At 45.0% G+C, this 25,579-nt stretch overlaps 1 pseudogene; it reads left to right on the top strand.

The window, feature by feature from the left end:
- The first annotated feature begins 450 nt into the window (after window positions 1-450).
- Window positions 451-9,158, top strand: LOC133044309 (trophoblast Kunitz domain protein 1-like; annotated as a pseudogene).
- The last annotated feature ends 16,421 nt before the right edge of the window (window positions 9,159-25,579 follow it).

The raw sequence follows: 25,579 nt of genomic DNA, 5'->3' as shown, positions 1-25,579 counted from the left end.
CTGTCATCTGAGCTAGGTGAGGGGGTCAGGGCACTAGGTGAGATGATATGTGCAGGAGGCTGAAAGGAGGACGTGGGCTGACACACTGCTATTCACTTGTAGGTCCTGTGATTTGTCGCATCCACTCACTGACCATCCATCATGTGCCATGTGCTGCTCTAGGCCCGGGGACACTCCCTGAGTGGACATATTAGAATCACTATCTCTGTTTACAGGAGACCCACAGGGAGAGTCAAATCTGTGAAGTACTTTTACTGGACTTTAGGCCCCTGCAGAGAGAAGCCAGAGGCAATAATTTTGTAGGGAGATTATGCAATAAACAGGACTGACTCAGCTCCTCCCCTTGCCCACTCCCCTCCTCATCACCTGATCCCACCCCTCAGCCAGGATATTAAAAGCTCAGTCCATCCCCAGCATCCTCAGGAGCCCTCCTGCAAGGCCACCACCAAGATGAACCGGCTCTGCCTCTCTGCAGCCCTTCTCTTCCTCCTGGTTATCCTGGTGGACAGCACCTCGGTGTATGAACACCATACCCAGGATGAAGGTAGATCCAGCCTCACCTCTCCTCTACAGACTGGAGGGAAATGATGGAAGTCTATGGAAGGGGGCAGGGCAGGTGTGGGGTGGGTGCTGCCAACCCTTTCTGGATTTCTCTTGTCATGTTGGGCAGGATTTTTATTTGTTTGGTTTTGCTGCCTTGGACTTGCTGGCTATGCGATGACATTGTCTAGTTACAAGGGCTACCCTGGTTGTGGTGTGTGGGCTTCTCATGGTGGTTGCAGAGCCGGGGCTTGAGGCATCTGGGTTCAGTAGTTATGGTTCACCTGCTTAGTTGCAATGAGGCACGTGGAATCTTCCCAAACCAGGGACCAATCCTTGTTCCCTGCACTGGCAGATGGATTCTTCACTACTGGACTACCAGGGAATGCTGAAGTTGCAAGCTTTGAACTCCACTGACATTATGACTCTCATGAGGAAATATACTATATATATATATATATATATATATATATATATATATATATATATATATATCCCACCTAAATCTACCAGATTATGAACCCCATTTGTGAGACTCTCTATTCTTGGTCCCTGCATTGTCCCTGAACCTCACTATAGTGTAGTAATAAAAAGATCCATATTTGATCCTTCCCATGACTTGGCCAAGGCCTCTTAAACCTCTTGAAATTTTCTGACTTGAGGTGAGAGACTTGAGGTTATGAGATGAGTCACTAAAGGTGACTCAAGATACCTTCAAGATGGGGCTGGTCTTCAAGAAACCTCAAACACCCATTTAAAGGGTACAGATTTCACCACCTCTCACTCCAGCACCTCAGAGGACAGGGGAGGGAACTGAGAGTGAGATCAATCACCAATGGCAGATAATCCAACCAATATGCCTGGAAAGAAGTACATAACTACTGGGTCCAGAGAGCTTGCAGGATGGTGGACATAGGAAGATGCTGTGAAAGTCCTGTGCTCACTAGAGCATGGGGCCTGGGTACACCTCCACTCCCCCTTTGCCCTGCACGTCTCCTCCCTTGAGCTGCCTTGAGTTTTATTTTGCATATTAATCTGGGAATAGCAAGCAAGGGTTTTCCTAGGGTCAGTTGCCGATTCTGTTCAGTAGTTGAATTTGAAGGTGGGGTCATAGAGGCCCTGATTTTAGCCATTTGGCCACAAGCACGAGTGACTCAGGACATCATGGCTGGCATCTGAACTGAGGAGAGTCTTGAGCACTCAACCTGTAGAACCTGCAGTAACTCCATGGATTTGAAACAGAAGTGAATTTCTTGCTGGGCACCCAGTGGCTGTTTGGGAATTGGTTTCTATTGGTAGAGGCACCGCATATTTGGTGTCAGGGAAACCTAGACTCACTCTCCCCTATGATCTCGGGGCTCAAGTGATGCTCCAAAAGTGGGGAGCAACAAAAGTACACATGGCACCCAAAAACTGTTCTCGGTTATCTGTATTTTCAGAGTTCCTTGCAGAATCAGGCAGTGTATCCAATGTGTTGTACGTGATAGTACCTTGTCCTGGCCCTGCCGCCCACATGCCATGCTTCCTGGGCAACTCATCTGCAATTTTCTCATCTGAACAGGGGATACACGTTACATGGGTTTTTGAGCAAATTTGTTGTTTTCCTTCAGTTGCTCAGTCGTGTCCAACTCTTTGCGACCCCATGGACTGCAGCACACCGGGTTTCCCTGTGCTTCACCATCTCCCGGAGCTTGCTCAAACTCATGTCCATTGAGTCAGTGATGCCATCCAACCATCTCATCCTCTGCCATCCCCTTCTCCTCCTGCCTTCAATCAATCTTTCCCAACATCGGGGTCTTTTCCAGTGAATCAGTTCTTTGTATCAGGTGGCCACAGTATTGGAGCTTCAGCCTCAGCATTAGCCTTTTCTATGAATATTCAGGGTTGACTGCCTTTCGGACTGACTGGTTTGACTAGATTACCAGTCATGAATATAAAGAGGTGAAACACATTTCAACTCTTTGCAGGTGGTGAACTTTGTGCATTTTTAACCAGGATGTGTTAATTCATCTGAAAATAATTTGTCTACCTACTGGTCCTGGGCAAGAAAGAATATTTGGGTGTCAAATAATGAGTGTTCCTTTATTTATGAAAAATAATCAGAAAGACCTGGGATGAATGAGCAGAGCCATTGCAGAGAAAACAAGAAACACAGCCCTGTGTGGTTGCCTTCTGGGACCAAGGTTGATACAGTATTAGTAAAGTCTCCAGGCCCTTTCCCTTGTCCCCTTTTGACTATTACTTTACTATACATATTTGTATCCTGCCTTGTCCACTGTTGACTATTCTTTTATTCTCCATATTTGATCCTTGCCTTGGTTCATGGCCCAGGTCTCCTGAAACTCTCTGAATTTACTGTCTTTCATAGGTCTGGAGACAAGCCATAGACAGGGACGTGAGAAGCATTCAACAAAAGATCTGATTAAAAATATCATCGATGGTGTGTCTAAAGGTGGGAACTTTCTGCAACTCTGGGGAGAGGAGAGGGCACTGAGATTGAGAACAGGCACCACTGGCCAACAATTCAATCAAAATGCCTGTTCAGTGAAACCTCAATAAGAATCCCTAAATATGTGATTCAGAGAGCATTTGGGGTGGTAACACATGGCGGTGATGTGAGGGTCCCGTGTTCTCTAGGACATGGAGGCTCCCCACACCTCCACTTCCACTTTGCCCTGCACATCTCACTCACATTGCTGTGCCAAGATTTATCCTTTATGATAACGTGAGATCCCTATTGAGAGTGGTCTTCCTGAGTTTGGTCGTCAGATCTATTGCGTTATTGAACACCGAGGTGGGGTAATGGAACTTTCCGGTTTTAGACACTTTGTCAAATCATGAGTGAATTGGGACAAGATGGCTATCATCTGAGCTGAGGACAGTTTGAGCCCTCAATATGCAGAATCTGTACTAACTCCCCAGATTTCTATCAGAATTAAATTGCCTTGTTGGACACGCAGTGGGTGTTTGGAGGAATTGCAAGTTGTTTCTAGAGACACCACAGATTTGGTGTCAGGGAAACCCAGACTCACTTTCCCTGAGCTTTAGGAGCTCGGGTGAGTCCTGGGGACAGGGGAGTAATGAAAGTAGGATACTGCACCCAGAAGCTCTCAGCGTTTATAGATATTTTCAGAGTTCCTGGGAGAATAGGATAGTGTATCAAATGGATTGTGACAGGGCAGTATCTTGTCCTGACTCTGCCACCCACATGCCATGTGTCCTGGGGAAAATCATCTGTGGTTCCCTCATCTGAACAGCACATATCTGTTACATGGATTCTTTGAACATATTACCAGTCATAAATATAAAGAGTTTATTTACATTTCATGGCCAGTTTTGCTCATTTTCCACCAGGATATGTTCATTTGAAAAGATATTTCTACCTACTGCTTTGGGGTGAGAAAGAATATTTGTGTGTCAGATAATGATTATCCCTCTACTGTAATAATAAATCACAAAGACCTGGGACCACTAAGCAGAGCAATTGCAGGGGAAGCATGAAACACAGCCCTTGTGTGGCTGGCTCCTGGGATAAGGCTGATACAATGTTAGCAGAGTCTCCAGGTCTTTTGCCTTGTCCACTTTTGACTATCATTTTATTATCCATATTTGAACCTTGTCCCAGTTCATGGTCTAAGACTCCTGAAAATTGTGGAATTTTTGTCTTTCATAGGTGCCAAGATTATCAAAGCAGGATCCGGTTTAGCAAATGAAGTGGCTAAAGCAATACATAAGAGAAAGAAAGGTTTGAACTTTCTGCTTCTATGGGGAAAAGGGAGGGCACTGAGATTGAGATCAGTCACCACTGGCCAACGATTTGATCAACATGCCTATTTAGTGAAACCTCAATAAGGATTCATTAATATTGGCATTGAGAGAGCGTTCAGGACGGTAACAAAAGGAGGTTATATGAGGGTGCTCATCTAACCAGGGCATGGAGGCTTCGTACATCTCCACTCCCCCTTTGCCCTACAGATCTCCTCCATTTCATTCTTTCTGAGTTTCATCCTGTACATTGATTGAGACCAATTAGAGTTTTCCTGAGATCAGTCACCGGTTCTACTGATTATTGTGCATGGAGGTGGGGTCACGGAAACTCTCATTTTTAGTCACTTGGTCAGAAGCATGAATGACTCAAGACCACTTGGCTGGCTTCTGAAGAGAGGACAGTCTAGATCCCTCAACCTGTGGCATCGGCCCAAACTCCACAGATTTTGTGTCAGAAGTCAGTTAACTGTGGTTCTCCCACTGGGTGTTGGGAACCAGATGGTGTTAGTGCAGAAACCACGTATTCCGCTTCAGGGAGAAACACAGACTCGCCTTCCCTTGTGATTTGAGGGCTCACATGAGGCTTGGGGAGAGGTGAGTAGGGAAAGTAGGACACTGCACCAGAAGCACTTATCTGTATTTTCAAGTTCCTAGCAGAATCAGGTAGTGTATCAAATGGGTTGTGACCTCACAGTATCTTATCCCGACCCTACTACCCACGTGATTGCGTCCTGGGGCAAGTCATCTGCAGTTTCCTCATCTGAAGAGGGGAAACATGTTACATGAGTTCTTTGAACAGATGACGAATCATGTATGTAAATAGTTTATTCACATTTCATGGCCAGATTTGTCCATTTTCCACTATGGTGTATTAATCTGAAAAAAATTTCTCTGCCTACTTGCTTTGGACAAGTAAAAATATTTCTTTATCAAATAATGGTTATTCCTCTATTATTAAAACTAATCAAAAGATGTGGAACCATGGAGGAGAGCAACTGCAGGGAGAGCAAGAAACACAACCCTTGTGTGGTAGGCTGTGGGACCAAGACTGATATAATATTGCTTAAGTCTCCAGGCCCTCCCCCTTGTCTTTTTTTGACTGTTATTATCTTATCCATGTTTGATCCTTATCCTGTTTCATGGACCAGGCCTCCTGAAACTCTTGAAATTTACTTTCCTTCATAGGTCACGTGGTGGTTTCCAGGGCACACCTCAAGAACCATACAGTTAGAGGAGTTCCCAACACTCAGTACTCAACACTTAATACTCAATGAGAAGAATAAAGGTTTTCTCTTTCTGTACCTCTGGGGAGAGGAAAGGGCACTGAGACTGAGATCAGTCACCCCTGGCCAATGGCCAGTGGCCAGTGATTCAGTCAATAAGCCTATTTCTTGAAATCTCAAAAAATGTAAAAATATTAAAATTCAGAGAGTTTCCCGGGTGGTGAGCACAAGTACGTGATGTGAGGGCGCTGTGCTCATTAAGGCACGGAGGCTCCAAACACCTCCACTCCCCCTTTGCCCTACAAATCTCCTCCATTTCACTATTTGTGAATTTTTCAGGTATATTCATCTGAGAACAGTAAGGGTTTTCCTAAGTTTTGTCATCAGTTCCATTCAGTTGTTAAACTTGGAAGTGGGGTCATGGAACCTCCACATTTTAGCCGTTTGGTCACAAGTGTAAGTAACAAGGGAACACATGACTGGCACTAAAGTGAGGACAGTCTTGAGACCTGTGGGATCTGCACTAACTGCACGGATTTCATATCAGGCGTCAATTAACTGGGGGACGCCCAGCAGGTGTCTGGGGAATCGGTTGATGTTTGTAGAGACACCACATATTTGCTGTCAAGGTGTAACCCAAGCTCACTCTGCCCTGTGACATGGGAGCTTAGATGAAGCTTGGGACAGGGAAGCAATAAAATTAGGACACCGCATCCAGAAACTCTTAAAAGTAAGCTGTATTTTCCGAACTCCTGGTAGAATCAGGTATTGTAATTGATGGTTTGTGACAACATAGTTATTTGTCCTGACCCTACCACCACATGCTTGTGTCCTGGGGCAAGTCATCTGCAGTTTCCTCATGTGAACGGGGAAAATGTTACATGAGTTCTCTGAACAGTTTACCAGTCATGAATATAAAGAATCTGTTCACATTTCATGACCAATTTTGCCCATTTTCCACCAATGAGTTAATCTGAAGAAGTTTATCCTTGCAAGAAAACATACTGAGGGCTCAAATAATGATTATACTTCTATTATTAAAATAAGCAGAAAGACGTGGGACCATTGAGCAGATCAACTTCAGGAGTGCAAAAACATAGCCCTGTGTGGTTTGTCTCGTGGGATTTAGGCTGAGAAAATATGAGTAAAGTCTCCAGGCCCTTTCACTTGTCCTCTTTTGACTACCATTTTATTATTCATATATTTGATCCATATTTGATCTTTGTCCTGGTTCAAGGTCCAGACATCCTGAAACTCTTGGAACTTACTTTCTTTGGTAGATCATGAGACCACTCAGGGAAAGCAACCCAGGAAACTTCAGGTTTTGGGTTATCTGCCAAAAAACTCAAACACCTGTTTAGAGGTTGGAAATTTCACCACTTTCTTGCCAGCCCCTCTGGGGAGAGAGGCAGGCTCTTCGAGATCAATCAGCAATGGCCGCTAATTCAGTCAAAGTGGCTATCTATTGAAAACCTCCTTAAAAATCCATAAATATTTGGGTTCAGAGGCTTCAAGGTTAATGATTACCAGGACAGACTTTTTTTTTTTTTTTTTTTTTTTAGGACAGACTATTTTATTATGCTCTCTGGGGACTGAATGTTAGAGGGAGATTGACCTTTATGTTGATGTGCCCCATCATCAAGGTGATTTTGTACTAAAAGGAAATCAATTATACCCATTCTATTTGATGACCTTGCACTTGTGGAGAGAATGAAAATGGGAGTTAGGAAGTCCCTATAAAGCACTGTTCTTGGGGATGGGGACACAGCTATCAAAAAAACATGGCAAAATAATTTGCCTTCTTGGAAGGTGACATAAAAATAGCAAATGGGAGAAATGCTATGGTAGGTTATCAGTTTCTTGAAGATAGAGAGCGAGGCAGAGAAAGGATGCTGTCCTTTTTCTCTACAGGGTGAAGGAAACCTTCTGTGATAAGGAGGCCCTGAGCAGAACTGCAGAAATAAGGTGCCTGTTTGTGTCTGAGCAGCAGGAGGGACCAGGGTAGCTGGGTAGAGAGGGTTTATATGAGGGAAAAGGAGTGGAAGGGGATGAGGCACGGAGGCCATAGGAGCAGGTCGTGAGGATGCTTGTAGGACTTTTTAAGAATCAGAATTTGACTCTCAGAGAAAAAGGGACTCACTGAGGGATTGGTCGTGATGGAGCCATGTGAAAGGAAGAATAACAGAATCCTTCAGGCTGCAGTTCAGAGAGTGGCCTCAAGGGGGTAAAGAGCAGAGACAGAGCCCCAGCGAGCAGCGCGCTGCAACTAGTTCTCACCGAGTGTGTATCTATGTTGTTCCCTGGGTGGATCCCAGGTCTCTTGAATAACATGAATGTCTTGCTCTGTTGAAGTTTCTATGGAGGCTTCATTACCTAGTCATGATGCATTAAATCATTAGCCATTGGAGACTGTTCAATAGATGGTTCCATTACCCTCCCTGAGGTTGAGCGAAGGAGAGGAGCAGTGGATAGAAGATCAGGGGAAGGGTAGGAGTGAATGTTCCCACCCTCCTGTAGGCAGTCCTTTCCTGTGCAATCAGAGCCCATTCTGGTCTCATCAGAGTCTTTCCAAACTCAACCACTTCACATACCAAAGACACTTTTACTGTTTTCATCACAAAAGAAATACCAAGATTTTTAGGCTCATTGTCAGGAAAATGATGAAAAAACAAATATGTATATTTCTCCTTATATACACAATATATAGTATCAATATTCATTTATAGAATCCCCATGAGGTAACTGAAGTAAACACAGTGTTATGTTTTCTTCATGCCTTTTTCCATTATAGCATGATTCCTTCACAATTTTTATTAACAATGGAAAGCTTTTACCATACACATAACACGGAGAATATTAATAATATTATAAAACTCAGGTATCCAGACCCAGTAATTATTGACATATAGGGAATATTTTTTACCTTTGTCCTTTTGTTGTTGCACAATTGTGGAATTTCTTTTCTTTTTTGAGCATTTATGTATTTATTTGGGTGGGCTGGTTATTAGTTGTGGGTCCCAGGCTTAGCAGTTATGGCCTGTTGACTTAGTGTCTACAGCGTTTGGGACTTTAGTTCCCTGACAAAGGATTGAACCTTGGACTCATGCATTAGAAGGTAGATTCTTAGCCACGGGATCACCAGGGAAGTCCTATAGAAGTTTTAAGGCTATTCAAAGGCATTATGCCAAATTTTCTTATAAGACTTCATGAGGAGATATACATTTGTACATGATTACTATATCACGTCACCCCTAGCAACATTCATAATTAGTCCGAAAAAGGAAGTTTTCAAATGGGCTTTTCAATTTGACCATCGCCCACAACCCTAACATTCTCTATTCCAAACACACTGGTGGTTCTAGTTGTTGTCCTTGTATGGAGCTGTGATGACCGTCCACATAACTGACAATTGCCCCTCTCATTCCAGCAGATTCTAGGCCTGACTTCTGCCTGAAGCCTAAAGTAGTAGGTATCGGCAAGGCCTCGATGCGCAGGTACTTCTACAACGCCAAGACCGGTCACTGTGAGCCGTTTACATACGGCGGCATCAGAGGGAACAAAAACAACTTCCTAACATTGGGGGACTGCAGGAAGACCTGCCATCCAAAGGCACAGTCCCTGTGGTAAGACGGGGGGCAGGGCACCGGAGGAGGGGAAGGACTGGGGAAAGAGGCGGAGCTCAGGGGACCACACGCCATTCACCCTGCACAGGAGGGGAGGCTGCAGTGTCCTGTGAAACCCACACTGAGCAAGGTCTCCAGGGAGAGAATGGCAGAAGGTCAACCCCTGATGCCTCTTTGTGGTCATCTCAGCCTGATCACATGCTCTCCTTTCTTAGATGGGAACTCTGACTCAGCCATCCTCCAGGGCAGGTCTGCCATGCTCCTGAGCACCCCACCTAGGCTTGGAAAGTTCACTTCTTTCTTGTAGGCCGTTCAGGTCATGAGGACTCTGGTTCTGTGTTTTTTGGAAAATCTAGGATCTGTCAAGATGACCAGTGTCCAGGTCTGGGGCTACAAATGATGGCACTCAGCAAGTTCCTTTCTTTTTGCAGAGGACACGCAGAGACTGTCTCCCGGAAAATGTGAAGTCCACGGAGGATCCCTGCAGGGCTAGGCCGTGGCTGCTTCTACACTATTCAGTCTCCTCGCAGTTCTTCTCTCCCCTACCCTCCACAGCAGAGCCTGCCTATTTCCTCTCCTCCGTGGTCTTCATGCCTTTTCTGTCTCATTCAGCTGGCTCTCAGCACCATGAGAACATGTCTTCCCTTTATCCCAAGCACTTAGCACAGTTCCTGACACCAAAGAGACAGTTCTATTTGAGGAAAGAAGGGAGGGAGGAAGGTAGGAGCACATTCCTCACGACCAGAGTAACTACAGAGCCTGCGGTTTATCACAGGATTTTTGTTTTCACCCCCATCCTCATGGCATCCTCACCTTCATCCCCTTGCCCACCATCACTGCTCTCCTTGTGGGTGGCCAAGGCAGAATTTCCAGCATCCAGTTCTCAGCATCCATCCTGAGAGAAGACTTTGGGATAAAGAAGCCCCTAAACCCCATAATGATCCTGTATTTTCCTTTCTGTAGCTTCAAACACTGTGGGTTATATTTTAATAAATGCATATTAAAATTAAACTGACTGAAATGGAGTCTGTTGTGTGCAACTACAAACCTTAACCAATAAGGTCCATGGAAATAGTGGTCCTTCTCACTGTTCTGCAGAGCAGTGGGCACCTCCCATCTCCCTGTCCAGACACTGTGCCCTACCAGGTACAGGAAGCATCATTGACCTCTTAGTAGCCACCCCAAGCTACACAGAAATGTGCTAGCCACACACCTCAACATGACAGCTTTTATTTCATTCTTCTAAGTTCAGTCAAGTTTGGGAGCAGGTTGGACTCTCAGAAGGAGAATGGGCATGAGGCTCAGTTGTCCACTTTTCTAAGAAATCTGATTCCCTGATATCACATGTGGGGAGGGGGCTTCTTAGTTCAGTTACAGAAAGACAGCTACACTTTAGTGCCTCGGGCTCTGTGTTAGCATTTTCCCTGCATTTTTCTATAATCTTCCTAAGAGTCCTTCAAGGAAGAAAATGGAGGCATGGAGATGACAGTTGGCTGTATTCATTTCCTAACACGGCAGCTTCCAAGTCTCCTAAATAGATCCACTTTGATGACGTTTTCCAGCTCTGCCTCCGGAAAGATGTAGGACAGAGGCACCTTGGGAAAATAGAGAATATCTGTCTCACAACAGATGAGTAAAGTGAGGCGTGGGGACCACAGGAAGCACAGTAATGACATAAATGACAACATAGATGGTGCTGGTGCTGTTACTCACTTCCTCAGAGTCTGGGGAAATTACTCAGCATCTCTGAGTTTCCCTTTATTCAGTTATAAAATAAAGATAACAATCTTACTTGTTAATAGTTCTAGCCAGAGACCAGTAGAAACACCCCTGTTCCTAGATGAACTTCCATTCCTAGTTGAACTCACTGGGTTTATCACTCACTGCAGCAAGGAACAGAAATCACCTTGGAAAACAATATGCTGTCTTATTAAGAAAATGTTAGGAAGAACTTACAGGATGTGGGCTGTACTAGGTGATTTGATGGAGGGTTTCAGGAAGCTGTCTTTGCTCTGGATGAAGGCTGTGAAGAAGTGGGGTAGTTCTCTGACTGGGTATCTTAATCTTAAATCTAAGAAGGCTTAAATTCATCGAGGCTCTGAGAGATGTACTTGGTCAAGAAGTAGAAGTCATTCAAGATAGGAAGGTGCTTTGATCATATTGGTGCTTTCTGTAATTTAGCTCCTTTTGTCAAAGCTTAAATATGATTATCCAGTGTACTATTTTTTTTCCTAGATCTTTCACAAACACAGAATGGCCTCATCTGATGTTGAAGTTCTGTAAAATGTTTATGTTGAACAGAAGAACATAAGGACCATTGTGGTACCAGCTCAGGTCTTGGAACTCAGAAGTTGCTTTTCTCTTTCTCTAGCAATCTCATAGAGTCATGATGAGAATAAGAGAGTTGTATTTGTTAAATGCTTTGTCTGTCCAAGTACTGGCAGAGTAACCATTTAATGAATGTCAGATAGATAAGAGTAATAGTAATACTGCAAAAATATAAATTCTTTAACTTTTATCAATAGTTGTTAATTTATAGCAGTATTAAGTTAGAGATACCAAGGAAACATTTTATGCAAAGATGGGTACAATAAAGGAGAGAAATGGTATGGACCTAACAGAAGCAGAAGATATTAAGAAGAGGTGACAGGAATATATAGAAGAACTATACAAAAAAGATATTAATGACCAGATAATCATGATAGCGTGATCATTCACCTAGAGCCAGACATCCTGGAGTGTGAAGTCAGGTGGGCCTTAGGAAGCATCACTACGAACAAAGCTAATGGAGGTGATGGAATTCCAGCTGAGCTTTTTCAAATCCTAAAAGATGATGCTGTTAAAGTGCTGCACTCAATATGTTCAGCAAAGTTGGAAAATTCCAAATTTCAGCAGTGGGCACAGGACTGGAAAAGGTCAGTTTTCATTCCAGTCCCAAAGAAGGGCAATACCAAACAATATTCAAACTTTGCGGCCAACTGCATTCATTTCACATGCTAGCAAGCTAATGCTCAAAATCCTTCAAGCCAGGCTTCAACAGTACATGAACCGAGAACTTCCAGATGTTCAAGCTGGATTTAGAGAAGGCAGAGGAGCCAGAGATCAAACTGCTAACATCCAGTGGATCATAGAAAAAGCAAGAGAATTCCAGAGAAACATTTACTTCTGCTCCACTGACTATGCTAAACCCTTTGACTGTGTGGATCACAACAAACTGTGGAAAATTCTTCAAGAGATGGGAATACCAGACCACCTGACCTGCCTCCTGTGAAACGTATATGGAGGCCAAGAAGCAACAGTTAGAACCAGACATGGAACAACAGACTGGTTCCGAATTGGGAAAGGAATACTTCAAGGCTGTATATTGTCACCCTGCTTATTTAACTTATATGCAGAGTACATCATGCGAAATGCTGGGCTGGATGGAGCTCAAGCTGGAATCAAGATTGTTGGAAGAAATATCAATAACCTCAGATATGCAAATGACACCACACTTAATAGCAGAAAGTGAAGAGGAACTAACGAGCCTCTTGATGAAAGTGAAAGAGGAGAGTGAAAAAGTTGGCTTAAAACTCAACATTCAGAAAACAAAGATCATCACATCCAGTCCCATCACTTGATGGCAGATTGATGGGGAAACAATGGAAACAGTGAAAGACTTTATTTTCTTGGGCTCCAAAATCACTACAGATGGTGGCTGTGGCCATGAAATTTAAAAACACTTGCTCCTTGGAAGAAAAGCTACGACAAACCTAGACAGCATCAGAGATGTTACTTTGCCAACACAGGTCCGTCTAGTGAAAGCTATGGTTTTTCCAGTAGTTATGTATGGATGTGACAGTTGGACCATAAAGAAGGCTGGGTGCCAACAAATTGATGCTTTCAGACTGTGGTGTTGGAGAGGATTCTTGAGAATCGCTTGGCAGCAAGACGATCAAACCAGTCAATCCTAAAGGAAATCAACCTTGAATATTCATTAGAAGGACTGATGCTAAAGCTGAAGTTCCAATACTTTGGCCATTTGATGCAAAGAGCCAACTCACTGAAAAAGACCCTGATGCTGGGTAAGACTGAAGGCAGGAGGAGAAGGGGACGACAGAGGAAGAGATGGTTGGATGACCTCACCGACTCCATGGATATGAGTTTGAGCAAGCTCCAGGAGCTGGTAATGGACTGGGAGGCCTGGCGTGCTGCAGTCTATGGGATCGCAAAGAGTCGGACACGACCGAGCGACTGAACAACAGCAACCCAGCTGCCAACTGGACCTTCAGCCTCGTGCGCTGCAGTTCACAGCTTTCTTCTGGCACACAGACAGCCCCCAGGCCAGAATCTAGCAGCAACAACTACAACCTTAAAAGGCAGCTACCAAAAGACTTCAATATTTCGGCCTAACGGAGGAAGTGTGCGCAGCTTCAGGCGGAGATCGCACTTCCTCAGGCGGCCACCAGAGGGCCGTATAGAGCGGTTTCTGACGGCTGAGGACCAGATTGCGGTGTTTGTGTTAAGTCGTGTGGGACTCTGCCACCCCTATAGACTATAGCCCTCCAGGCTTCTCGGGCCGTGGGATTCTCCAGGCAAGAATACTGGAGTGGGTTGTCATTTTTCTTCTCCAGGGGGTCTTCCCGACCCAGGGATCGACCCTAGTCTCCTGCATCTCCTGCATCGGCAGGCGGATTCTTTACAGCTGAGCCACCTTGGAAGCCCCAAGGAACAGGTGACTTGATCCCAAAGAGAACCAGCAGAAACCCCCAAACCCACCTACATTTTCGAGATACCAGAAGGTCAAATAAAGGGTAGCATGGGGTGGGCAAGGGACTCAAACTGAGTGAGGCCTGTCACTGAAGGAAAGGTGCTTTAGAAGAAAGGGACCATTTCAGGACACAGTGATGCTTTGGACAGTGGGGAACTTTCTGAAGGGGATATGAAATATGACATTCCCTCCAAAATGCTTATTTGCCCCTTTTTTAAATGCAGTGGACAGCACATGTTAAAAACTGGGAACAAAGGAAAATAATACTCCATGTTCTTTTAAAAGTGTGTTGGTCTGAGGAGTTCAAAGAACTTTACACCAAAATCAGTGTAACTCTCAAAATAGCAGAGTACTTGTTTTTCTTAAAATAGATGCCAGAACCTTATTTTGCAAAGAAAGAAACTTTGGCTCAGAGAGGTGAAAGGACTTGCCCAAGGTCACACAGCAACATCCAAACCTACTGAAAGCCAAACCCATCTAATTAGTAATGACTCTGTAACAATAAACTGTTATAAAATAATAGTTAATATTTTTAATTATTACTTATTAATGATTATTAATTAAACAAATTATTATTAATAATTTGTGCTTTATTTGCTCCTGTTAGTGTTATCAGGCCAGTCATTCATTGAGGGCTTAGTTTCAACACTTGTGCAAAGCATTTTACAAATATCACATCCTCTTACTTCTCATCATAATGCTCTTGAGTTTCACAGAGAAAGAGAAAAGCAACCTCTGATTCCAGGAGCAGACTTGGCACCACCACTGGCCTTAAATTCTCCTGCTGAATGTCAATATTTCACAAGACATCAACATCAAACACGGGTTTTCTGTGATCGTGATATGTCATGACAAAAATAGGATACTCTACACTCTACACTACTGTTTGTGTTTAAACACAAACGGCTAAATTGTAGAAGCCACCAAAAATAACCAAAAACCCCCCTCTCCTGCCCCGTATGAATGACAGATGCTGACTTACCAAGTACAATGCTAAACTCCATCTACTCTTCCCTTCTTAGAGTGAAGATTAAGATACCCAATCAGAGAACTGCCCCGTTCCTAACACCATCCATCCAGAGCAGAGCTAGCTTTCGGCAGTTCTCCTCCAAATCACCTAACACAAGCCCACATCCATAAGTTCTTTCTAATATTCTCTTAATGAGAGAACATATTACTTTCCAAGGTGACTCCTGTTCCTTCCTGCTGTGAATAATAAACCTAACTGGTTCAACTAGGAACAGAAGCGTTTCTAGTGGTCTCTGGCTAGAAACATTAACAAGCAGAAGCATTGTCCTTACTTTATAACTAAAGAAATTAATGCTCTGAGAGGCTGAGAAATTTGCCCAAGTCTACAAGGAAGTGAGTAACAGCACCGGCAGTGCCCTTGTTTATCGAAATACTCTGCTTGGTGTGGTCCGCATGCTTCACTTTACTCATCTGTCATGAAACGGATACTCTCTGTCCTCCGAATTGTCTCCATCCTACATCTTCCCAGAGGCAGGAGCAGAAAAGCATCATCAAAGTCCCTCTACCTGGGGAGTGGGGACCTGCAACCTTAGGAAGCCTAACATTTCCCCCCATGAAGGATTCCTAGGATGATGAATACAACAACACAGGCAAAATGCTAGCACAGAGCCTGGGACACAAAAAAGATCATTGCCTTTCTCTACCTGAAGTAAGAAGCCCCATCCCCACGCATGCCCTCAGGAGAGGGACTCCTCAGGAAAGTGGACAGCTGAGCCTCAAGTCCTTACTCCTGAGAGTCCAGGAGGACAGCCTGCACCCAAATGTGACCTAGCCCAAGAAGTAAAGAACAAAACCTTCATGTTGATGTGTCCATCTCCCGAGTTTTTGTGTAGCTTGGATGGTGCTATAATGGATTGCCTTTCTTTTAAAGGAAAATAAAAGAGAAAAAATAAAAAATAAAAAAAATTAAAAAAAAAATTTTTTTCCTTACTTAAAAAAAAAAAAAAGTAAAAATATATCTAGGAATTTCTCTGGAGCTGTTGTGGTCAGTGTGGGTTCGGCTCAGTTTCAGATAGCTCTTCATTCCAGCTTACACTTCTCGATATCTACAGGCCCCTTCCGGTGTAGTCGGTGTTTTCTACAGGGATTTTAATCTGTTGCACCAGTCCCTTCTGAAGCGGTTCCCTTTGTTTATTTGGCTTCTGTTTGCCTGTCTCTTCAGAGCCTCATTTCCGTCCTGACACAGGCGGGCGGAGGTGGACTCTTATTCAGGTAGCTAGTTCCGTCGCTCTGCGGGGCGGGGCCGGCGCTGCGGGGACGGGCTGGCGCTGCCGGGAGGGGCCGACGCTGCTTTCTCCGTCTGCGCTGCTCAGGCTCCCGGCTGTTCTATATGGAGCGCGCCCCGCGCTGCGCGAGGTTCCAGCCCTCGGGTGTTCCACAAAAGCGCGGAGGGAAAAGCTGCGCCCGCTCTCAGTGCCTTCCCCGTCAGAGCAGTCCAGGCAGCGAGGGGCTTGGTGGGCGCTCTCTCCCCAGGTCTGGCGCGCCCCCTCCCCTCCGCGGACCCAGTCTCAGTTTCCGCTGGCGCCAGTCGGGTGCGCGCGCCTTCTGCCCTCCGCGTCCCCAGCCCCAGTCCCCGCCCGCGCCGGTCGGGTGCCTGCGCCCTGTGTCTCGCCGCGACCTTCCCCTCCCCCCTGCCTCCTGCCTCCGGCGGGGCTGGGCCGGTCCGCAGCCTGCGAGCTCTTCTCTGGACTTTCTCGGTCCCATTGTTCTGCGGACGGCCAGCAGTGTGTTCGGGCCGGTTAATTTACTCTCTCTCTTTTGGTCTCCCACAGTTCAAGTTGGCGACTCACAGAAGCTCCCTCCAATTGTCCTCAGGGCACTCAGGCCCGGACCCTACCCCAAGCAATGCCGCCTAAGAGCTCCCGGGACGGATCTCCGTCCTTAGCTCTTTTGTCTCACTTTTTATCTTTTATATTTTGTCCTACCTCCTTTGGAAGACAATGGGCTGCTTTTCTGGGTGCCTGATGACCTCAGCTAGCAATCAGAAGTTGTTTTGTGAAGTTTGCTCTGCGTTCAGTTATTCTTTTGATGAATTTGTAGGAGAGAAAGTGGTCTCCCCGTCCTACTCCTCCGCCATCTTGGCTCCTCCCTCTGGATTGCCTTTCTATACCTGATAGAGTCTCGTCTGAGGACAAGAAAACAGGTGAGGTGTGCGCTGCTCTGCAGAACAGTGAGAAGGACCATCATTTCCATGGACCCTGTTGGTTATAGTTTGTGGTTGCAAACAACAGACTCCTCTCCGGTTAGTTTAATTTGCATATGAATTTATTAAAATATAAGTTAGACAGTTTGAACATCCAGAAAAGAAAATGCAACATCATTGTGGGGGGTGGTGGCTTCTTTTCTGAAAAGGTCTATCCCAACACTTACGCCAAGAACCGGATACCAGAGATTCTACCTTGGCCATCCACAAGGAGAGAAGTGATGGTGGGGAGGGGAATGAAGGTGAGATAGAGTGAGAATGGGGATAAAGACAAAACTCCTGGCAAAAACCATAGGCTCTACAGTTCTTAGGTCTGAATGATGTGTTCCTGCATTCACCCCTTCCTCCCTCAAATAATTATGAACAGTCTTCTTTGTGCCAGGAACTGTGCTAAGGGCTAGGATAAAGTGAAGACTTGCTCTCATGGAGCTTGGAGCCAAGTGAATGAGACAAGGCATATAGTCCCCCAGGTGGAAGGAAAGAGGCAAAGTTCTGCTGAGGAGTGTAGCCTTGAGTTGGACTTGGAGGAGACTGACTGTTTCAGAAGCAGCCACAGTCCAGCTCTGCATGGATCCTTGTTGGAGAGAGCACAGATCACAGGTCCTCTTCCAAAAGAAAGGAACTTGTTGATGGACACCACTGAAGCCCCAGACCTGGACATCTTTCGTCGTGACAGATCCTGAACTTTCCTGGAAATGTGCATGCGCAGTCTTCTCAGGGCCGGGATGACCAACAAGAAGGAAGTGAGTTTTCCAAGCCTAGGTTGGGTACACAGAAGCACTACAGACAGGCTTCCTAGAGCCGCTGACTCAGTGTTCCCATCTTGGAAGGGGGAGCGCGTGAGTAGGCTCTGGTTATCATGGTGGACCTTCCAGGGGATAAGCTTCTGCCAAGCTGGCCCCTGAAGGACACGCTCGGTGTGAGGTTTCACAGGACAATTCAGCCACTTCTCCTGGGACACCGTGAGGAGGAAAGACAGCACGTAGGCATGAATGGTGTGTGGTGCCCGGAGCTCCACCTCTTCCCCCAGCCCTTCCCCTCTCAAACTGCCCTGCCGTTTCCCTCTCCTCTGGGACACATGTCAGCAGGACTTCACGCAGTCCTGTGATGTGTGGAAGTTGTTCTGATTCCCCAGACAGCCACCATATGTAAAGGTCCCCAGTGTCCAGTCTTGGCATTGCAGAAATACCCGATCTTCCAGTCCTTGCAGGGCCTCATGACAGAAGACCATCTGAGAAGCCTCTGGAATGGGAGAGGCAGACATGAGGATGGTCATCACAGCTCGATCTACAAGGTCAACTGAAACTACCAGTTGGTTTGCAGTAGAGAATGTCAGGATGGTGGGGATGGTCAAGTTGAAAAGTCACTTGACAATCTGCTTCCTGGGACCTTATTTTCATGTTGCTAGTTGTGACCATGATATGGCAATCATGTACAAATTTATATCTCCTTCACGAAGTATTTTAAGATTAATTGGTATGATTCCTTTGATTAGCTTCAAAACACTCTACCAAAAAACACACAGTATGGCACAGGTAAAAAATATTCACCACATGTCAGTAATTATTCAGCTGGGTACACTATATTCATACTGTGATTTATAACAAGAAATATTGTATTTGTTTTTCATCCTTTTCCTAGAAGAGTTCCTAAACCTTGGTACTTCTTTCATACACATACTTTTTTTTTTCTGGTAAAATTCCAATAATGAGATTTTTTTTAATGAGATATTTTAAAAATAAAGTATACAGCACAATAAAATCTTCATCTTGCTAATAAAACCCTTTGACTCTGTAGATTGGACAATCACCAATGGCTAATGATTGAATGCATCGTGAGTGGGTAAAGAAGCTTCCATAACAACCTCAAAGAGAAGTCATTCCTGTCTCCAAAGAACTGACATCGATCCAGAAAACAGCATAGGTACAGGCTCCATCATGACTCACCTGGACCACAGCAGCCTGCTCACTGGGCCTCTGTCTCTCTCCTTTGCCCTCAAGAGAGCAGTCTCTGAACTGCAGTCTTGAAGATCCCAGTTCTATCCCATGGCTCCCATTACCAAATCCTCATGACTCCCCATCGTTCTGCGTCAAATTCTGATTCATAAAGTCTCACAAGCATAACTTGACCCCATGACCTCTCTGCCTCATTCCCTTCCACTCCCCTCCATTCCACTCACTCAGCTCCAGCAGCCATGGTCCTGGCTACTGTTCAAACACACCAGGTACTTGGACCAAAGCCTCTACTCAAATCTCTCCTTATCACAGAGAGTTTCTCTGACCCTTACAGAAAGAGCACAACATCCTTTCTCCCCATCACTCTCTACCTTCGAAAACCTCATAACCTACCATAGAGTTTCCCCCCTTCTTTGCTATTTTCTGTCTCCCTCCAAGAAGGCAAGATATTTTGCCATATTGTGGCTACTGAGAACACTGCTTTGCAGGGACTTAATAAATGCAAATAGATTTAAGGGGTTAAATAAATGCAATAAATGCAAGTAGATTCAAGGGATTAGATCTGATCGAGTACCTCAGGAAATATGGATGGAGGTTTGTGACATTATACAGGAGTCAGTAATCAAGACCATCCCCAAGAAAAAGAAATGTAAAAAGGCAAAATGGTTGTCTGAGGAGGGCTTACAATATCCGAGGAAAGAAGAGAAGCTAAAGGCAAAGGAGAAAAGGAAAGTTATAACCATTTGAATGCAGGGTTTCAAAGAATAGCAAGAAGAGATAAGAAAGTCATCCTCAGTGATCAATGCAAAGAAATAGAGGGAAACAGTAGAATGGGAAAGACTAGAGATCTCTTCAAGAAAATTAGAGATACCAAGGGAACATTTCATGCAAAGATGGGCACAATAAAGGACAGAAATGGTATGGACCTAACAGAAGCAGACGATATTAAGAAGAGGTGACAAGAATACACAGAAGTACTATACAAAAAAGATCTTCATGACCCAGATTACCATGATGGTGTGATTCACCTAGAGCCAGACATCCTGGAGTGTGAAGTCAAGTGGGCCTTAGAAAGCATCACTACAAGCAAAGCTAGTGGAGGTGATGGAATTCCAGTTGAGCTATTTCAAATCCTAAACGGTGAGGCTGTTAAAGTGCTGCACTCAGTTTGCCAGCAAATTTGGAAAACTCAGCAGTGGCCACAAGACTGGAAAAGGTCCATTTTCATTCCAATACAAAATAAAAATAATAGCAAAGAATGTTCAAACTACCACACAATTGCATTCATCTCACATGCTAGCAAAGTAATGCTCAAAATCATAGGCTTCAACAGTACATGAACTGTGAACTTCCAGATGTTCAAGCTGGGTTTTAAAAAGGCAGAGGAACCAGAGATCAAATTGCCAACATCCACTGGATCATCAAAAAAGCAAGAGAGTTCCAGGAAAAAAAAATCTATTTCTACTTTATTGACTGTGCCAAAGCCTTTGACTGTGTGGATCACAACAAACTGTGGAAAATTCTTCAAGAGATGGGAATACCAGACCACCTGACCTGCCTCTTGAGAAATCTGTATGCAGGTCAAGAAGCAACACTTAGAACTGGACATGGAACAACAGACTGGTTCCAAATTGGGAAAGGAGTAAATCAAGGTTATATATTGTCACCCTGCTTATTTAACTAATATACAGAGTACATTATGTGAAATGCTGGGCTGGATGAAGTACAACTGGAATCAAGATTGCCAGGAGAAATATCAATAACCTCAGATATGCAGATGACACCACGCTTACGGCAGAAAGCAAGGAAGAACTAAAGAGCCTCTTGATGAAAGTGAAAGAGGAGAGTGTAAAAGCTGCCTTAAAACTCAGCATTCAAAAAACTAAGATCATGGCACCCACTCCACCACTTCATGGCAAATAGATGCAGAAACAATGGAAACAGTGACAGACTTTATTTGGGGGGAGGGCTCCAAAATCACTGCAGATGATGACTGCAGCCATGAAATTAAAAAACACTTGCTCCTTGAAAGAAAAGCTATGACCAACCTAGACAGCACATTAAAATGCAGAGACATTACTTTGCCAACAAAGGTCCGTCTAATGAAAGCTATGATCTTTCCAGTAGTCATGTGTGGATATGAGTTAGAATAGAAAGAAAGCTGAGTGCCGAAGAATTGATACTTTTGAACTATGGTGTTGGAGAAGACTCTTGAGAGTCCCTTGGACTGCAGGGAGATCCAACCAGTCCATCCTAAAGGAAATCAGTACTGAATATTCATTGGAAGGACTGATGCTGAAGCTGAAATTCCAATACTTTGGCCAGCTGATGTGAAGAACTGACTCATTGGAAAAGACCCTGATGTGGGAAAGATTGAGGGCGGGAGGAGAAGGGGATGAGATGGTTGGATGGCATCACCGACTCAATGGACATGAGTTTGAGTAAACTCCGGGAGCTGGTGATAGACAGGGAGGCCTGGTATGCTGCAGTCTATGGATAGCAAAGAGTCAGATACAACTTAGGGACTAAACTGAACTGAACTGAACTGAAAATTCCCAAAAGTATCCCAACACCCACAAGGAGAAAAGTTATGGTGGGGGAGGAGGGTGAAGGTTAGGTTGCAGTGAGGGTGAGGGGTAGGACTAGAATACTTGCTTCTATCTCATCATCATTCCTCTTTCGTACCTCAGATATCGATGGACTGCCTGTTTTGTTCCAGGAACTGTGCTAAGTGCTAGGCACGCAATGAAGACTGGCTCTCCTGGTCCTTAGAGCTGACTGGAGGAGACAGAACCAAAGCAAGTAGAGCTATGGGAGGAAGCAACGAGGTGGATTTCTGCTGAGGAGGGCAGGGTTGAGAAGGAAGAGGAGAAGGCCGAATTCTTTCAGAAGCAGCCAGAACCCAGCCCTGCGTGGGTCCTCCTTGGACGTCAGCATCTCAGGAGAGCACAGTTCACAGGTTCTCTGCAAAAAAGAAAGGAACTGGCTGATTGACAATTCTGACGCCCCAGACCTGGACACCGTTCATCCTGACACGTCCTCGACCACCGCAGAGATGAGCAATCCCTAGGACTGGGGTGACCAACAAGAAGAGAGTTTTCCAAGCCTAGCTGGAAAAGCCTAGCACTGTGGACCTGCTCCATGGGGTGCTGACTCTGTTCCCATCTGAGAAAGGGGAGCATGTGAGTAGGCTCAGATTATCATGATGGGTTTGTAACAGTGACCCTCTGCCAGGCTGGCCCCTGAAGAACGTGCTCAGTATATGTTTCACGAGACATGGCAGCCGCTTCTCCTGGGCGGCAGGGAGGAGAAAAGTGACTGTGAGGTTCTGAGGTTCTGTTTTGCCCCCTGAGCTCTTACCCCAGCCCTTCCCTCCCCCCACCTGCCCCTGTCTTACCTCAGTGGCCAGTAGAGCCACCGCAGTCCTCTTGCAGTCCGCTGCCCTCAGGAAGTTGTTCTCCTTGGCGTCACACCCACCATATATAAAGGGCTCCCAGAATGTGGAGCTGGCGTTGAAGAAGTACCTGATGTCCACACCCTTTCAGGGACCCCTGAATGGAGGCTCCAGGCAGAAGTGAGGCTGCAGGACTGCAAGGATGGGAGGGGCCCTGGGTCAGTTATGCAGATGGTCATTACAGCTTGGTTGCAAGGTCAACACCTGCAACAATCAGCTTGTCTGTAATAGAGTGGTGGGGCATGGGTTGTGAAGAATTAAAAGGCCATTCATGCTCCTGTTAATGTTGTGTCATGGTCATCTGTAAAAAATTATATCTCCTTCATGAAGTATATATGGATTAATAGGCACGATGCCTCAGATTAACTTCAAAACAATTCATGAAAAATAAGAGGACCTACATCCATAATATTCTCCACATGTCAGTAACTGTTTAAGCTGAATGATGAATAAATGGATTTTATAATACTATTCTCTGTACTTAAGTGAAAGGTTGAAAGTTTCCACTGTTTAAAAAAAAAAAAAATGTGAAGGGTCTTCCCTGATAGTCCCCTGGTCAGGATTCCAAATTTCCACTTCGGGGGGCACAGGTTCGATCCCTGGTTGGGGAACTAAGATCACACACACACACACACACTCAGAAAAGTACATATGTGTCTTGTATTTGTACTTGTACATCTCTGTGTGTGCAGCCGACAAAGAAGGCGTGAAGGCACCAGTCAGAATGGCCATCATCAAAAAGTCTACAAACAATAAATGCTGGAGAAGATGTGGAGAAAGGGGAATGCTCTTGCACTGTTGGTGGGAATGTAAATTGATATAGCCACTAGGGAAGACGGTATGGAGATTCTTTTAAAAACTAGGAATAAACCACTATATGACCCAGCAATCCCACTCCTAGGCATATACCCTGAGGAAACCAAAAATGAAAAAGACACATGTATCCCATTGTTCACTGCAGCACTATTTACAATAGCTAGAACATGGAAGCAACCTAGATGTCCATCAACAGATGAATGGATAAAGAAGATGTGGTATATATACACAATGGAATATTACTCAGCCATAAAAAGGAATGCATTTGAATCTGTCCTAATGAGATGGATGAACTTAGAGCCTATTATACAGAGTGAAGTAAGTCAGAAAGTGAAAGATAAATATCATGTACAAACACATATATATACGGAATCTAGAAAAATGGTACTGAAGAATTTATTTGCAAGGCAGCAGTGGAGAAACAGACATGGAGACTAGACTTATGGACATGGGGAAAGGGGAGGAGAGGGTGAGACGTATGGAGAGAATAACATGGAAACTTACATTCAGTTCAGTTCAGTTCAGTCGCTCAGTCGTGTCTGACTCTGCAACCCCATGAATTGCTGCACACCAGGCCTCCCTGTCCATCACCAACTCCCAGAATTTACTCAAACTTATGCCCATGGAGTCGGTGATGCCATCCAGCCATCTCATCCTCTGTCGTCCCCTTCTCCTCCTGCCCCCAATCCCTCCCAGCATCAGGATCTTTTCCAACGAGTCAGCTCTTCGCATGAGGTGGCCAAAGTACTGGAGTTTCAGCTTCAGCATCAGTCCTTCCAATGAACACCCAGGACTTATCTCCTTTATAAAGTAGATAAATAGACAGCCAATGGGAATTTGCTGTATGTCTCAGGAAACTCAAACAGGGGATCTGTATTAACCTAGAGGGGTGGGATGAGGAGGAAAATGGGAGGAAGGTTCAAGAGGGAGGGATCTATGTATACTGATTCATGTTGAGATTTGACAGAAAACAACAAAATTCTGTAAAGCAATTATCCTTCAACTAAAAAAAATTAATTAAAAAGAAAATAATAAATGGAAAGAAAGTGGAGAAGTAACAAAAAAAAAGAAGAAGGTGTGAAGGAATCATGCTGTGATGGAAAAAGTCATGGAAGAAAATAAACCAGTGTATTAATCACCTCCTGGAGACTGGAATAATGGAATATTGACATTGCAATTTATGATAAATATTTGTTCTTTGTGCCATTCCTGGCACAGAGCTCCTAAAACCCTGGAATTCTAAAGCTGTCTTTTGTTATGGGAAAGGGGTGACCACTGGAGAGCCCCTGCGTGACCCAAGATAGGGTACTGCCTGACCAGAGAGAGGGTTGGAACTTTCATTGCTCCCCTCCTCCATGACCTCCCCCGGCCCAGCTCAGGGAGGAGACAGGAGCTGGAGATTGAATGATCACCAATGGCTAATGATTTAACGCATCATGACTAGGTAATGAAGCCTCCATCAAACCCTCAACAGAGCAAGTCATTCATGTCCTTCAAGAGAACTGAGATGCACCCAGCAAACAACACAGGTACCTACTCCATCACTGCTCACCTGGGTCACTGCAGCATCTTGCTCCCCAGACCTCTGTCCCTGCCCTTCGCCCTCTAGAGCCACTCTCTGCTCTGCAGCCTCAGGGACCCCATTATTATTGAGCCCTATCCCACTGCTCCCATGACCAGTCCCTCAGTGACTCCCCTTTTCTCTGAGAGTCAAATTCAGATTCTTATAAAGTCCTACAAGTTTCCTCATGACCTGCCGCCCTGGCATCTCTGCCTCATCCCCTCCCACCCCCCTCCCCTCACACCCTCAGCTCCAGCCACCCTGGTCCGGGCTGCTACGCAAACACACCAGGCTCATTTTTTGGCAGCTGCTGCCTCCTTCTAACAGAGGGCTTCCCTGACCCCCTACAGAATTAGTACAGCCTCCTTTATCCCCCTAACTCTTTTTCTTCACATCGCTCATTGCCTCATGGCAGAGGACTTTTCACTCTATGATTTCTCCCTCCAAGAAGGCAAGTTGGGCTTCCCTTGTGGCTCAGCTGGTAAAGAATCTACCCGCAATGCGGGAGACCTGGGTTCTATCCCTGGGTTGGGAAGATCCCCTGGAGACGAGAAAGGCTACGGACTCCAGTATTCTGGCCTGGAGAATTCCATGGACCATATAGTCCATGGGGTCACAAAGAGGCAGACACGACTGAAAAACTTTCACTTTCAAGGA

The sequence above is a fragment of the Dama dama genome, chromosome 23 (assembly GCF_033118175.1).
Source record: "Dama dama isolate Ldn47 chromosome 23, ASM3311817v1, whole genome shotgun sequence".
Lineage (NCBI taxonomy): Eukaryota > Metazoa > Chordata > Mammalia > Artiodactyla > Cervidae > Dama > Dama dama.
The sequence above is the reverse complement of the archived record's forward strand: the minus strand, read 5'-3'. Positions and strand labels throughout refer to the sequence as shown.